The sequence below is a fragment of the Lissotriton helveticus genome, chromosome 6 (genome assembly GCF_964261635.1).
Source record: "Lissotriton helveticus chromosome 6, aLisHel1.1, whole genome shotgun sequence".
In the NCBI taxonomy this organism is placed as follows: domain Eukaryota; kingdom Metazoa; phylum Chordata; class Amphibia; order Caudata; family Salamandridae; genus Lissotriton; species Lissotriton helveticus.
Window position 1 is genome coordinate 1,087,505,491 of NC_136067.1, and position 13,673 is coordinate 1,087,519,163.

Genomic DNA, 13,673 nt, shown 5'->3' on the forward strand with positions numbered 1-13,673 from the left:
CGGGTACAACAAAAGGGAGTTTAATATTACAATAGGGGTTAAAATTCAGACACCTTGTCGTAGGCTCACCTTGTCCAGGGACCCAAGCATGCTGCCTTTCCACACTCAGAGCACTTCACCTAACCTACTGTGCAGCTGTTTCGCCTTTAATATCAAAGTTCCACAGGCAGCGTGATGTCACAATGCTCCTTGTCTGTAGCCCAAACCATGAGCCTTTGCAACCCTGGCATAATCTACATACTTACGGTGTGTGAAGTCTTGGACCACGAATGCAGTCAAGAATAATGGATTGCTACTCTTCATACATTTTTGCCCATTGGCTCAGATTTGAATGCTTACTGGCCATCTGAGCATCTCTGCCAGGCCACCCTATGTCTAGAGACTGTGGATTTAGAGAGTTTATAAACATTGTCAGTTCATCAATACAGTGTGCTCGCTTTGGCAGCACATATACTAAAATTGGAACGATACAGAGAAGATTAGCATGGCCCCTGCGCAAGGATGACACGCAAATTCGTGAAGCGTTCCATATTTTTAACAGCTTTTAGGAGAGAAATCTTCTTTGTTTTCAAGACTTATTGAAATAATAAAGCAGGTTCCAGTCCTGTGTCATGTAATATGTATTTTTAAATTGTCTCTCCTCAACATTTTTAATGTATTTGCCTTGCAGTAAAGAAGGTGCGCTCTATGTCCAGCAGCATTTTACAAGGAAGCCTGCTGGACTTCTGGGACTTTTCTTTCTCTTTTTCAGCCTCCCTGTCATTATTCTTCACCACCTCCAAATCTATACTGCTGCTAGTGATGAGTTGCTTTGTGGGAAGCAGGATAAAGAGAAGGGCAGGGCCTATGCAAATGATGGCCTCAGGGATGCCTGGGAGTCCCTTTTCAGCAGTACTGTTAAAATCTGCCTTGCAACCAGATTGGTCGGGTATGCTGAAAAACACCACGCCAGATTGGGCACCAGGTCTCTAGGCGCTTGGAGGACATATTGGGTCTACATCCCTAAGTTTCTGAGGTCCAAGAAATGTTCACCCTCCGCCCTAATAGAGAGGTCTTGGCCGATCGTGGCCGATCGTGGCTGAGAGGGGAAGAAGGTAGCAGGGCAAGATGCTCATGGTTCTTCTCTAATAATGGACCAACTTCCTCTCTCTCCTTAACTGTGGTTCTGCCTGGCTACTGGGGCTACCAGTTGTAAGCCTGCAGCCCACAAGGAGTTGGTTTGTCCCTCTCACAAATGTAAATGGGTAAGCATTCAATTGCACACACCTGCCTGCGTCCACAGACCCTCGCGCGCACACACACTTTTGTCAACAAGCTTTTTTATGTAGTTAAGAGAATCAGGGACCCATGTTGAAATACAAAAGCAGCACACCACGTGACGGCCGTCATGTAGAGTCCAGCAGCAAATGGGAAACGTTTAACTAGCCGTGGTCCTATTACTGCAGCTCTACCGTGGAACAACTGCTGGATGAGTCCTGCTGGAGAATATTGAACCTACATTAAGTCTGAGGTAAATAAGAATACCACAGGAACATAATGAAAAAGAGACCTACAACCCTTCCGAGCCAGATAGGAGTCGAACCTACAATCTTCTGATCCGTAGTCAGACGCGTTATCCATTGCGCTACTGGCCCTATGTATTTGCACCTATCTTGTTGTCCTTAAGAGGGCTAGAAAGCGTGTGTGTGTGTGTGTGTGTGTGTGAAGGCACAAGGAAACCCATCTGACCACCTGAAAGTCTGTTCTATGAGGTTTTCCTAAGTTGTACAAAGGACTTTAGGAGAAGGAAGGACCTAAAAGCTAGGCAAAATGTTCCTAGATCCAAGAAAATCTTTTAGATCAGGCTCAGTTTCTTAAATACTCTGGGTTAACATAATCAGCTCCAGGTCTGTGTGGGGCTGAGCTTGTGAACTCCTTAGTAAGTAGGCGGGTACAACAAAAGGGAGTTTAATATTACAATAGGGGTTAAAATTCAGACACCTTGTCGTAGGCTCACCTTGTCCAGGGACCCAAGCATGCTGCCTTTCCACACTCAGAGCACTTCACCTAACCTACTGTGCAGCTGTTTCGCCTTTAATATCAAAGTTCCACAGGCAGCGTGATGTCACAATGCTCCTTGTCTGTAGCCCAAACCATGAGCCTTTGCAACCCTGGCATAATCTACATACTTACGGTGTGTGAAGTCTTGGACCATGAATGCAGTGAAGAATAATGGATTGCTACTCTTCATACATTTTTGCCCATTGGCTCAGATTTGAATGCTTACTGGCCATCTGAGCATCTCTGCCAGGCCACCCTATGTCTAGAGACTGTGGATTTAGAGAGTTTATAAACATTGTCAGTTCATCAATACAGTGTGCTCGCTTCGGCAGCACATATACTAAAATTGGAACGATACAGAGAAGATTAGCATGGCCCCTGCGCAAGGATGACACGCAAATTTGTGAAGCGTTCCATATTTTTAACAGCTTTTAGGAGAGAAATCTTCTTTGTTTTCAAGACTTATTGAAATAATAAAGCAGGTTCCAGTCCTGTGTCATGTAATATGTATTTTTAAATTGTCTCTCCTCAACATTTTTAATGTATTTGCCTTGCAGTAAAGAAGGTGCGCTCTATGTCCAGCAGCATTTTACAAGGAAGCCTGCTGGACTTCTGGGACTTTTCTTTCTCTTTTTCAGCCTCCCTGTCATTATTCTTCACCACCTCCAAATCTATACTGCTGCTAGTGATGAGTTGCTTTGTGGGAAGCAGGATAAAGAGAAGGGCAGGGCCTATGCAAATGATGGCCTCAGGGATGCCTGGGAGTCCCTTTTCAGCAGTACTGTTAAAATCTGCCTTGCAACCAGATTGGTCGGGTATGCTGAAAAACACCACGCCAGATTGGGCACCAGGTCTCTAGGCGCTTGGAGGACATATTGGGTCTACATCCCTAAGTTTCTGAGGTCCAAGAAATGTTCACCCTCCGCCCTAATAGAGAGGTCTTGGCCGATCATGGCTGAGAGGGGAAGAAGGTAGCAGGGCAAGATGCTCATGGTTCTTCTCTAATAATGGACCAACTTCCTCTCTCTCCTTAACTGTGGTTCTGCCTGGCTACTGGGGCTACCAGTTGTAAGCCTGCAGCCCACGAGGAGTTGGTTTGTCCCTCTCACAAATGTAAATGGGTAAGCATTCAATTGCACACACCTGCCTGCGTCCACAGACCCTCGCGCGCACACACACTTTTGTCAACAAGCTTTTTTATGTAGTTAAGAGAATCAGGGACCCATGTTGAAATACAAAAGCAGCACACCACGTGACGGCCGTCATGTAGAGTCCAGCAGCAAATGGGAAACGTTTAACTAGCCGTGGTCCTATTACTGCAGCTCTACCGTGGAACAACTGCTGGATGAGTCCTGCTGGAGAATATTGAACCTACATTAAGTCTGAGGTAAATAAGAATACCACAGGAACATAATGAAAAAGAGACCTACAACCCTTCCGAGCCAGATAGGAGTCGAACCTACAATCTTCTGATCCGTAGTCAGACGCGTTATCCATTGCGCCACTGGCCCTATGTATTTGCGCCTATCTTGTTGTCCTTAAGAGGGCTAGAAAGCGTGTGTGTGTGTGTGTGTGTGTGTGTGTGAAGGCACAAGGAAACCCATCTGACCACCTGAAAGTCTGTTCTATGAGGTTTTCCTAAGTTGTACAAAGGACTTTAGGAGAAGGAAGGACCTAAAAGCTAGGCAAAATGGTCCTAGATCCAAGAAAATCTTTTAGATCAGGCTCAGTTTCTTAAATACTCTGGGTTAACATAATCAGCTCCAGGTCTGTGTGGGGCTGAGCTTGTGAACTCCTTAGTAAGTAGGCGGGTACAACAAAAGGGAGTTTAATATTACAATAGGGGTTAAAATTCAGACACCTTGTCGTAGGCTCACCTTGTCCAGGGACCCAAGCATGCTGCCTTTCCACACTCAGAGCACTTCACCTAACCTACTGTGCAGCTGTTTCGCCTTTAATATCAAAGTTCCACAGGCAGCGTGATGTCACAATGCTCCTTGTCTGTAGCCCAAACCATGAGCCTTTGCAACCCTGGCATAATCTACATACTTACGGTGTGTGAAGTCTTGGACCACGAATGCAGTCAAGAATAATGGATTGCTACTCTTCATACATTTTTGCCCATTGGCTCAGATTTGAATGCTTACTGGCCATCTGAGCATCTCTGCCAGGCCACCCTATGTCTAGAGACTGTGGATTTAGAGAGTTTATAAACATTGTCAGTTCATCAATACAGTGTGCTCGCTTTGGCAGCACATATACTAAAATTGGAACGATACAGAGAAGATTAGCATGGCCCCTGCGCAAGGATGACACGCAAATTCGTGAAGCGTTCCATATTTTTAACAGCTTTTAGGAGAGAAATCTTCTTTGTTTTCAAGACTTATTGAAATAATAAAGCAGGTTCCAGTCCTGTGTCATGTAATATGTATTTTTAAATTGTCTCTCCTCAACATTTTTAATGTATTTGCCTTGCAGTAAAGAAGGTGCGCTCTATGTCCAGCAGCATTTTACAAGGAAGCCTGCTGGACTTCTGGGACTTTTCTTTCTCTTTTTCAGCCTCCCTGTCATTATTCTTCACCACCTCCAAATCTATACTGCTGCTAGTGATGAGTTGCTTTGTGGGAAGCAGGATAAAGAGAAGGGCAGGGCCTATGCAAATGATGGCCTCAGGGATGCCTGGGAGTCCCTTTTCAGCAGTACTGTTAAAATCTGCCTTGCAACCAGATTGGTCGGGTATGCTGAAAAACACCACGCCAGATTGGGCACCAGGTCTCTAGGCGCTTGGAGGACATATTGGGTCTACATCCCTAAGTTTCTGAGGTCCAAGAAATGTTCACCCTCCGCCCTAATAGAGAGGTCTTGGCTGATCGTGGCCGATCGTGGCTGAGAGGGGAAGAAGGTAGCAGGGCAAGATGCTCATGGTTCTTCTCTAATAATGGACCAACTTCCTCTCTCTCCTTAACTGTGGTTCTGCCTGGCTACTGGGGCTACCAGTTGTAAGCCTGCAGCCCACAAGGAGTTGGTTTGTCCCTCTCACAAATGTAAATGGGTAAGCATTCAATTGCACACACCTGCCTGCGTCCACAGACCCTCGCGCGCACACACACTTTTGTCAACAAGCTTTTTTATGTAGTTAAGAGAATCAGGGACCCATGTTGAAATACAAAAGCAGCACACCACGTGACGGCCGTCATGTAGAGTCCAGCAGCAAATGGGAAACGTTTAACTAGCCGTGGTCCTATTACTGCAGCTCTACCGTGGAACAACTGCTGGATGAGTCCTGCTGGAGAATATTGAACCTACATTAAGTCTGAGGTAAATAAGAATACCACAGGAACATAATGAAAAAGAGACCTACAACCCTTCCGAGCCAGATAGGAGTCGAACCTACAATCTTCTGATCCGTAGTCAGACGCGTTATCCATTGCGCTACTGGCCCTATGTATTTGCACCTATCTTGTTGTCCTTAAGAGGGCTAGAAAGCGTGTGTGTGTGTGTGTGTGTGTGTGAAGGCACAAGGAAACCCATCTGACCACCTGAAAGTCTGTTCTATGAGGTTTTCCTAAGTTGTACAAAGGACTTTAGGAGAAGGAAGGACCTAAAAGCTAGGCAAAATGTTCCTAGATCCAAGAAAATCTTTTAGATCAGGCTCAGTTTCTTAAATACTCTGGGTTAACATAATCAGCTCCAGGTCTGTGTGGGGCTGAGCTTGTGAACTCCTTAGTAAGTAGGCGGGTACAACAAAAGGGAGTTTAATATTACAATAGGGGTTAAAATTCAGACACCTTGTCGTAGGCTCACCTTGTCCAGGGACCCAAGCATGCTGCCTTTCCACACTCAGAGCACTTCACCTAACCTACTGTGCAGCTGTTTCGCCTTTAATATCAAAGTTCCACAGGCAGCGTGATGTCACAATGCTCCTTGTCTGTAGCCCAAACCATGAGCCTTTGCAACCATGGCATAATCTACATACTTACGGTGTGTGAAGTCTTGGACCATGAATGCAGTGAAGAATAATGGATTGCTACTCTTCATTTATTTTTGCCCATTGGCTCAGATTTGAATGCTTACTGGCCATCTGAGCATCTCTGCCAGGCCACCCTATGTCTAGAGACTGTGGATTTAGAGAGTTTATAAACATTGTCAGTTCATCAATACAGTGTGCTCGCTTCGGCAGCACATATACTAAAATTGGAACGATACAGAGAAGATTAGCATGGCCCCTGCGCAAGGATGACACGCAAATTCGTGAAGCGTTCCATATTTTTAACAGCTTTTAGGAGAGAAATCTTCTTTGTTTTCAAGACTTATTGAAATAATAAAGCAGGTTCCAGTCCTGTGTCATGTAATATGTATTTTTAAATTGTCTCTCCTCAACATTTTTAATGTATTTGCCTTGCAGTAAAGAAGGTGCGCTCTATGTCCAGCAGCATTTTACAAGGAAGCCTGCTGGACTTCTGGGACTTTTCTTTCTCTTTTTCAGCCTCCCTGTCATTATTCTTCACCACCTCCAAATCTATACTGCTGCTAGTGATGAGTTGCTTTGTGGGAAGCAGGATAAAGAGAAGGGCAGGGCCTATGCAAATGATGGCCTCAGGGATGCCTGGGAGTCCCTTTTCAGCAGTACTGTTAAAATCTGCCTTGCAACCAGATTGGTCGGGTATGCTGAAAAACACCACGCCAGATTGGGCACCAGGTCTCTAGGCGCTTGGAGGACATATTGGGTCTACATCCCTAAGTTTCTGAGGTCCAAGAAATGTTCACCCTCCGCCCTAATAGAGAGGTCTTGGCCGATCGTGGCTGAGAGGGGAAGAAGGTAGCAGGGCAAGATGCTCATGGTTCTTCTCTAATAATGGACCAACTTCCTCTCTCTCCTTAACTGTGGTTCTGCCTGGCTACTGGGGCTACCAGTTGTAAGCCTGCAGCCCACGAGGAGTTGGTTTGTCCCTCTCACAAATGTAAATGGGTAAGCATTCAATTGCACACACCTGCCTGCGTCCACAGACCCTCGCGCGCACACACACTTTTGTCAACAAGCTTTTTTATGTAGTTAAGAGAATCAGGGACCCATGTTGAAATACAAAAGCAGCACACCACGTGACGGCCGTCATGTAGAGTCCAGCAGCAAATGGGAAACGTTTAACTAGCCGTGGTCCTATTACTGCAGCTCTACCGTGGAACAACTGCTGGATGAGTCCTGCTGGAGAATATTGAACCTACATTAAGTCTGAGGTAAATAAGAATACCACAGGAACATAATGAAAAAGAGACCTACAACCCTTCCGAGCCAGATAGGAGTCGAACCTACAATCTTCTGATCCGTAGTCAGACGCGTTATCCATTGCGCCACTGGCCCTATGTATTTGCGCCTATCTTGTTGTCCTTAAGAGGGCTAGAAAGCGTGTGTGTGTGTGTGTGTGTGTGTGTGTGTGTGTGTGAAGGCACAAGGAAACCCATCTGACCACCTGAAAGTCTGTTCTATGAGGTTTTCCTAAGTTGTACAAAGGACTTTAGGAGAAGGAAGGACCTAAAAGCTAGGCAAAATGGTCCTAGATCCAAGAAAATCTTTTAGATCAGGCTCAGTTTCTTAAATACTCTGGGTTAACATAATCAGCTCCAGGTCTGTGTGGGGCTGAGCTTGTGAACTCCTTAGTAAGTAGGCGGGTACAACAAAAGGGAGTTTAATATTACAATAGGGGTTAAAATTCAGACACCTTGTCGTAGGCTCACCTTGTCCAGGGACCCAAGCATGCTGCCTTTCCACACTCAGAGCACTTCACCTAACCTACTGTGCAGCTGTTTCGCCTTTAATATCAACGTTCCACAGGCAGCGTGATGTCACAATGCTCCTTGTCTGTAGCCCAAACCATGAGCCTTTGCAACCCTGGCATAATCTACATACTTACGGTGTGTGAAGTCTTGGACCATGAATGCAGTGAAGAATAATGGATTGCTACTCTTCATACATTTTTGCCCATTGGCTCAGATTTGAATGCTTACTGGCCATCTGAGCATCTCTGCCAGGCCACCCTATGTCTAGAGACTGTGGATTTAGAGAGTTTATAAACATTGTCAGTTCATCAATAAAGTGTGCTCGCTTCGGCAGCACATATACTAAAATTGGAACGATACAGAGAAGATTAGCATGGCCCCTGCGCAAGGATGACACGCAAATTCGTGAAGCGTTCCATATTTTTAACAGCTTTTAGGAGAGAAATCTTCTTTGTTTTCAAGACTTATTGAAATAATAAAGCAGGTTCCAGTCCTGTGTCATGTAATATGTATTTTTAAATTGTCTCTCCTCAACATTTTTAATGTATTTGCCTTGCAGTAAAGAAGGTGCGCTCTATGTCCAGCAGCATTTTACAAGGAAGCCTGCTGGACTTCTGGGACTTTTCTTTCTCTTTTTCAGCCTCCCTGTCATTATTCTTCACCACCTCCAAATCTATACTGCTGCTAGTGATGAGTTGCTTTGTGGGAAGCAGGATAAAGAGAAGGGCAGGGCCTATGCAAATGATGGCCTCAGGGATGCCTGGGAGTCCCTTTTCAGCAGTACTGTTAAAATCTGCCTTGCAACCAGATTGGTCGGGTATGCTGAAAAACACCACGCCAGATTGGGCACCAGGTCTCTAGGCGCTTGGAGGACATATTGGGTCTACATCCCTAAGTTTCTGAGGTCCAAGAAATGTTCACCCTCCGCCCTAATAGAGAGGTCGTGGCCGATCGTGGCTGAGAGGGGAAGAAGGTAGCAGGGCAAGATGCTCATGGTTCTTCTCTAATAATGGACCAACTTCCTCTCTCTCCTTAACTGTGGTTCTGCCTGGCTACTGGGGCCACCAGTTGTATGCCTGCAACCCACAAGGAGTTGGTTTGTCCCTCTCACAAATGTAAATGGGTAAGCATTCAATTGCACACACCTGCCTGTGTCCACAGACCCTCGCGCACACACACTTTTGTCAACAAGCTTTTTTATGTAGTTAAGAGAATCAGGGACCCATGTTGAAATACAAAAGCAGCACACCACGTGACGGCCGTCATGTAGAGTCCAGCAGCAAATGGGAAACGTTTATCTAGCCGTGGTCCTAATACTGCAGCTCTACCGTGGAACAACTGCTGGATGAGCCCTGCTGGAGAATATTAAACCTACAACAAGTCTGAGGTAAATAAGAATACCACAGGAACATAATGAAAAAGAGACCTACAACCCTTCCGAGCCAGATAGGAGTCAAACCTACAATCTTCTGATCCGTAGTCAGACGCGTTATCCATTGCGCCACTGGCCCTATGTATTCACACCCATCTTTTTGTCCTTAAGAGGGCTAGAAAGCGTGTGTGTGTGTGTGTGTGTGTGAAGGCACAAGGAAACCCATCTGACCACCTGAAAGTCTGTTCTATGAGGTTTTCCTAAGTTGTACAAAGGACTTTAGGAGAAGGAAGGACCTAAAAGCTAGGCAAAATGGTCCTAGATCCAAGAAAATCTTTTAGATCAGGCTCAGTTTCTTAAATTCTCTGGGTTAACATAATCAGCTCCAGGTCTGTGTGGGGCTGAGCTTGTGAACTCCTTAGTAAGTAGGCGGGTACAACAAAAGGGAGTTTAATATTACAATAGGGGTTAAAATTCAGACACCTTGTCGTAGGCTCACCTTGTCCAGGGACCCAAGCATGCTGCCTTTCCACACTCAGAGCACTTCACCTAACCTACTGTGCAGCTGTTTCGCCTTTAATATCAAAGTTCCACAGGCAGCGTGATGTCACAATGCTCCTTGTCTGTAGCCCAAACCATGAGCCTTTGCAACCCTGGCATAATCTACATACATACGGTGTGTGAAGTCTTGGACCACGAATGCAGTGAAGAATAATGGATTGCTACTCTTCATACATTTTTGCCCATTGGCTCAGATTTGAATGCTTACTGGCCATCTGAGCATCTCTGCCAGGCCACCCTATGTCTAGAGACTGTGGATTTAGAGAGTTTATAAACATTGTCAGTTCATCAATACAGTGTGCTCGCTTCGGCAGCACATATAATAAAATTGGAACGATACAGAGAAGATTAGCATGGCCCCTGCGCAAGGATGACACGCAAATTCGTGAAGCGTTCCATATTTTTAACAGCTTTTAGGAGAGAAATCTTCTTTGTTTTCAAGACTTATTGAAATAATAAAGCAGGTTCCAGTCCTGTGTCATGTAATATGTATTTTTAAATTGTCTCTCCTCAACATTTTTAATGTATTTGCCTTGCAGTAAAGAAGGTGCGCTCTATGTCCAGCAGCATTTTACAAGGAAGCCTGCTGGACTTCTGGGACTTTTCTTTCTCTTTTTCAGCCTCCCTGTCATTATTCTTCACCACCTCCAAATCTATACTGCTGCTAGTGATGAGTTGCTTTGTGGGAAGCAGGATAAAGAGAAGGGCAGGGCCTATGCAAATGATGGCCTCAGGGATGCCTGGGAGTCCCTTTTCAGCAGTACTGTTAAAATCTGCCTTACAACCAGATTGGTCGGGTATGCTGAAAAACACCACGCCAGATTGGGCACCAGGTCTCTAGGCGCTTGGAGGACATATTGGGTCTACATCCCTAAGTTTCTGAGGTCCAAGAAATGTTCACCCTCCGCCCTAATAGAGAGGTCGTGGCCGATCGTGGCTGAGAGGGGAAGAAGGTAGCAGGGCAAGATGCTCATGGTTCTTCTCTAATAATGGACCAACTTCCTCTCTCTCCTTAACTGTGGTTCTGCCTGGCTACTGGGGCTACCAGTTGTAAGCCTGCAGCCCACAAGGAGTTGGTTTGTCCCTCTCACAAATGTAAATGGGTAAGCATTCAATTGCACACACCTGCCTGCGTCCACAGACCCTCGCGCGCACACACACTTTTGTCAACAAGCTTTTTTATGTAGTTAAGAGAATCAGGGACCCATGTTGAAATACAAAAGCAGCACACCACGTGACGGCCATCATGTAGAGTCCAGCAGCAAATGGGAAACGTTTAACTAGCCGTGGTCCTATTACTGCAGCTCTACCGTGGAACAACTGCTGGATGAGTCCTGCTGGAGAATATTGAACCTACATTAAGTCTGAGGTAAATAAGAATACCACAGGAACATAATGAAAAAGAGACCTACAACCCTTCCGAGCCAGGTAGGAGTCGAACCTACAATCTTCTGATCCGTAGTCAGACGCGTTATCCATTGCGCCACTGGCCCTATGTATTTGCACCTATCTTTTTGTCCTTAAGAGGGCTAGAAAGCGTGTGTGTGTGTGTGTGTGTGTGTGTGTGTGTGTGAAGGCACAAGGAAACCCATCTGACCACCTGAAAGTCTGTTCTATGAGGTTTTCCTAAGTTGTACAAAGGACTTTAGGAGAAGGAAGGACCTAAAAGCTAGGCAAAATGGTCCTAGATCCAAGAAAATCTTTTAGATCAGGCTCAGTTTCTTAAATACTCTGGGTTAACATAATCAGCTCCAGGTCTGTGTGGGGCTGAGCTTGTGAACTCCTTAGTAAGTAGGCGGGTACAACAAAAGGGAGTTTAATATTACAATAGGGGTTAAAATTCAGACACCTTGTCGTAGGCTGACCTTGTCCAGGGACCCAAGCATGCTGCCTTTCCACACTCAGAGCACTTCACCTAACCTACTGTGCAGCTGTTTCGCCTTTAATATCAAAGTTCCACAGGCAGCGTGATGTCACAATGCTCCTTGTCTGTAGCCCAAACCATGAGCCTTTGCAACCCTGGCATAATCTACATACTTACGGTGTGTGAAGTCTTGGACCACGAATGCAGTGAAGAATAATGGATTGCTACTCTTCATACATTTTTGCCCATTGGCTCAGATTTGAATGCTTACTGGCCATCTGAGCATCTCTGCCAGGCCACCCTATGTCTAGAGACTGTGGATTTAGAGAGTTTATAAACATTGTCAGTTCATCAATACAGTGTGCTCGCTTCGGCAGGACATATACTAAAATTGGAACGATACAGAGAAGATTAGCATGGCCCCTGCGCAAGGATGACACGCAAATTCGTGAAGCGTTCCATATTTTTAACAGCTTTTAGGAGAGAAATCTTCTTTGTTTTCAAGACTTATTGAAATAATAAAGCAGGTTCCAGTCCTGTGTCATGTAATATGTATTTTTAAATTGTCTCTCCTCAACATTTTTAATGTATTTGCCTTGCAGTAAAGAAGGTGCGCTCTATGTCCAGCAGCATTTTACAAGGAAGCCTGCTGGACTTCTGGGACTTTTCTTTCTCTTTTTCAGCCTCCCTGTCATTATTCTTCACCACCTCCAAATCTATACTGCTGCTAGTGATGAGTTGCTTTGTGGGAAGCAGGATAAAGAGAAGGGCAGGGCCTATGCAAATGATGGCCTCAGGGATGCCTGGGAGTCCCTTTTCAGCAGTACTGTTAAAATCTGCCTTGCAACCAGATTGGTCGGGTATGCTGAAAAACACCACGCCAGATTGGGCACCAGGTCTCTAGGCGCTTGGAGGACATATTGGGTCTACATCCCTAAGTTTCTGAGGTCCAAGAAATGTTCACCCTCCGCCCTAATAGAGAGATCGTGGCCGATCGTGGCTGAGAGGGGAAGAAGGTAGCAGGGCAAGATGCTCATGGTTCTTCTCTAATAATGGACCAACTTCCTCTCTCTCCTTAACTGTGGTTCTGCCTGGCTACTGGGGCTACCAGTTGTAAGCCTGCAGCCCACAAGGAGTTGGTTTGTCCCTCTCACAAATGTAAATGGGTAAGCATTCAATTGCACACACCTGCCTGCATCCACAGACCCTCGCGCGCACACACACTTTTGTCAACAAGCTTTTTTATGTAGTTAAGAGAATCAGGGACCCATGTTGAAATAAAAAAGCAGCACACCACGTGACGGCCGTCATGTAGAGTCCAGCAGCAAATGGGAAACGTTTAACTAGCCGTGGTCCTATTACTGCAGCTCTACCGTGGAACAACTGCTGGATGAGTCCTGCTGGAGAATATTGAACCTACATTAAGTCTGAGGTAAATAAGAATACCACAGGAACATAATGAAAAAGAGACCTACAACCCTTCCGAGCCAGGTAGGAGTCGAACCTACAATCTTCTGATCCGTAGTCAGACGCGTTATCCATTGCGCCACTGGCCCTATGTATTTGCACCTATCTTTTTGTCCTTAAGAGGGCTAGAAAGCGTGTGTGTGTGTGTGTGTGTGTGTGTGTGTGTGAAGGCACAAGGAAACCCATCTGACCACCTGAAAGTCTGTTCTATGAGGTTTTCCTAAGTTGTACAAAGGACTTTAGGAGAAGGAAGGACCTAAAAGCTAGGCAAAATGGTCCTAGATCCAAGAAAATCTTTTAGATCAGGCTCAGTTTCTTAAATACTCTGGGTTAACATAATCAGCTCCAGGTCTGTGTGGGGCTGAGCTTGTGAACTCCTTAGTAAGTAGGCGGGTACAACAAAAGGGAGTTTAATATTACAATAGGGGTTAAAATTCAGACACCTTGTCGTAGGCTGACCTTGTCCAGGGACCCAAGCATGCTGCCTTTCCACACTCAGAGCACTTCACCTAACCTACTGTGCAGCTGTTTCGCCTTTAATATCAAAGTTCCACAGGCAGCGTGATGTCACAATGCTCCTTGTCTGTAGCCCAA

At 45.5% G+C, this 13,673-nt stretch overlaps 14 non-coding genes across 14 annotated transcripts; 7 read left to right on the forward strand and 7 right to left on the reverse strand.

The window, feature by feature from the left end:
* Nucleotides 1-429: 429 nt before the first annotated feature.
* LOC144764844 (U6 spliceosomal RNA) lies at nucleotides 430-536 on the forward strand. The gene has a single exon (XR_013596871.1). It is a non-coding gene; the product is annotated as a U6 spliceosomal RNA (small nuclear RNA).
* A 1,025-nt stretch (nucleotides 537-1,561) lies between these two features.
* TRNAR-ACG (transfer RNA arginine (anticodon ACG)) lies at nucleotides 1,562-1,634 on the reverse strand. Its single transcript has one exon. It is a non-coding gene; the product is annotated as a tRNA-Arg (tRNA).
* A 722-nt stretch (nucleotides 1,635-2,356) lies between these two features.
* Nucleotides 2,357-2,463, forward strand: LOC144764791 (U6 spliceosomal RNA). The gene has a single exon (XR_013596821.1). It is a non-coding gene; the product is annotated as a U6 spliceosomal RNA (small nuclear RNA).
* A 1,015-nt stretch (nucleotides 2,464-3,478) lies between these two features.
* On the reverse strand, nucleotides 3,479-3,551 carry TRNAR-ACG (transfer RNA arginine (anticodon ACG)). The gene has a single exon. It is a non-coding gene; the product is annotated as a tRNA-Arg (tRNA).
* A 726-nt stretch (nucleotides 3,552-4,277) lies between these two features.
* Nucleotides 4,278-4,384, forward strand: LOC144764845 (U6 spliceosomal RNA). The gene has a single exon (XR_013596872.1). It is a non-coding gene; the product is annotated as a U6 spliceosomal RNA (small nuclear RNA).
* Nucleotides 4,385-5,409: 1,025 nt separating this feature from the next.
* Nucleotides 5,410-5,482, reverse strand: TRNAR-ACG (transfer RNA arginine (anticodon ACG)). The gene has a single exon. It is a non-coding gene; the product is annotated as a tRNA-Arg (tRNA).
* Nucleotides 5,483-6,204: 722 nt separating this feature from the next.
* Nucleotides 6,205-6,311, forward strand: LOC144764622 (U6 spliceosomal RNA). Its single transcript, XR_013596669.1, has one exon. It is a non-coding gene; the product is annotated as a U6 spliceosomal RNA (small nuclear RNA).
* Nucleotides 6,312-7,326: 1,015 nt separating this feature from the next.
* TRNAR-ACG (transfer RNA arginine (anticodon ACG)) lies at nucleotides 7,327-7,399 on the reverse strand. The gene has a single exon. It is a non-coding gene; the product is annotated as a tRNA-Arg (tRNA).
* Nucleotides 7,400-8,133: 734 nt separating this feature from the next.
* On the forward strand, nucleotides 8,134-8,240 carry LOC144764623 (U6 spliceosomal RNA). The gene has a single exon (XR_013596670.1). It is a non-coding gene; the product is annotated as a U6 spliceosomal RNA (small nuclear RNA).
* Nucleotides 8,241-9,253: 1,013 nt separating this feature from the next.
* TRNAR-ACG (transfer RNA arginine (anticodon ACG)) lies at nucleotides 9,254-9,326 on the reverse strand. The gene has a single exon. It is a non-coding gene; the product is annotated as a tRNA-Arg (tRNA).
* A 720-nt stretch (nucleotides 9,327-10,046) lies between these two features.
* On the forward strand, nucleotides 10,047-10,153 carry LOC144764562 (U6 spliceosomal RNA). The gene has a single exon (XR_013596616.1). It is a non-coding gene; the product is annotated as a U6 spliceosomal RNA (small nuclear RNA).
* Nucleotides 10,154-11,168: 1,015 nt separating this feature from the next.
* TRNAR-ACG (transfer RNA arginine (anticodon ACG)) lies at nucleotides 11,169-11,241 on the reverse strand. The gene has a single exon. It is a non-coding gene; the product is annotated as a tRNA-Arg (tRNA).
* A 732-nt stretch (nucleotides 11,242-11,973) lies between these two features.
* On the forward strand, nucleotides 11,974-12,080 carry LOC144765174 (U6 spliceosomal RNA). Its single transcript, XR_013597183.1, has one exon. It is a non-coding gene; the product is annotated as a U6 spliceosomal RNA (small nuclear RNA).
* Nucleotides 12,081-13,095: 1,015 nt separating this feature from the next.
* Nucleotides 13,096-13,168, reverse strand: TRNAR-ACG (transfer RNA arginine (anticodon ACG)). The gene has a single exon. It is a non-coding gene; the product is annotated as a tRNA-Arg (tRNA).
* Between the last annotated feature and the right edge of the window lie 505 nt (nucleotides 13,169-13,673).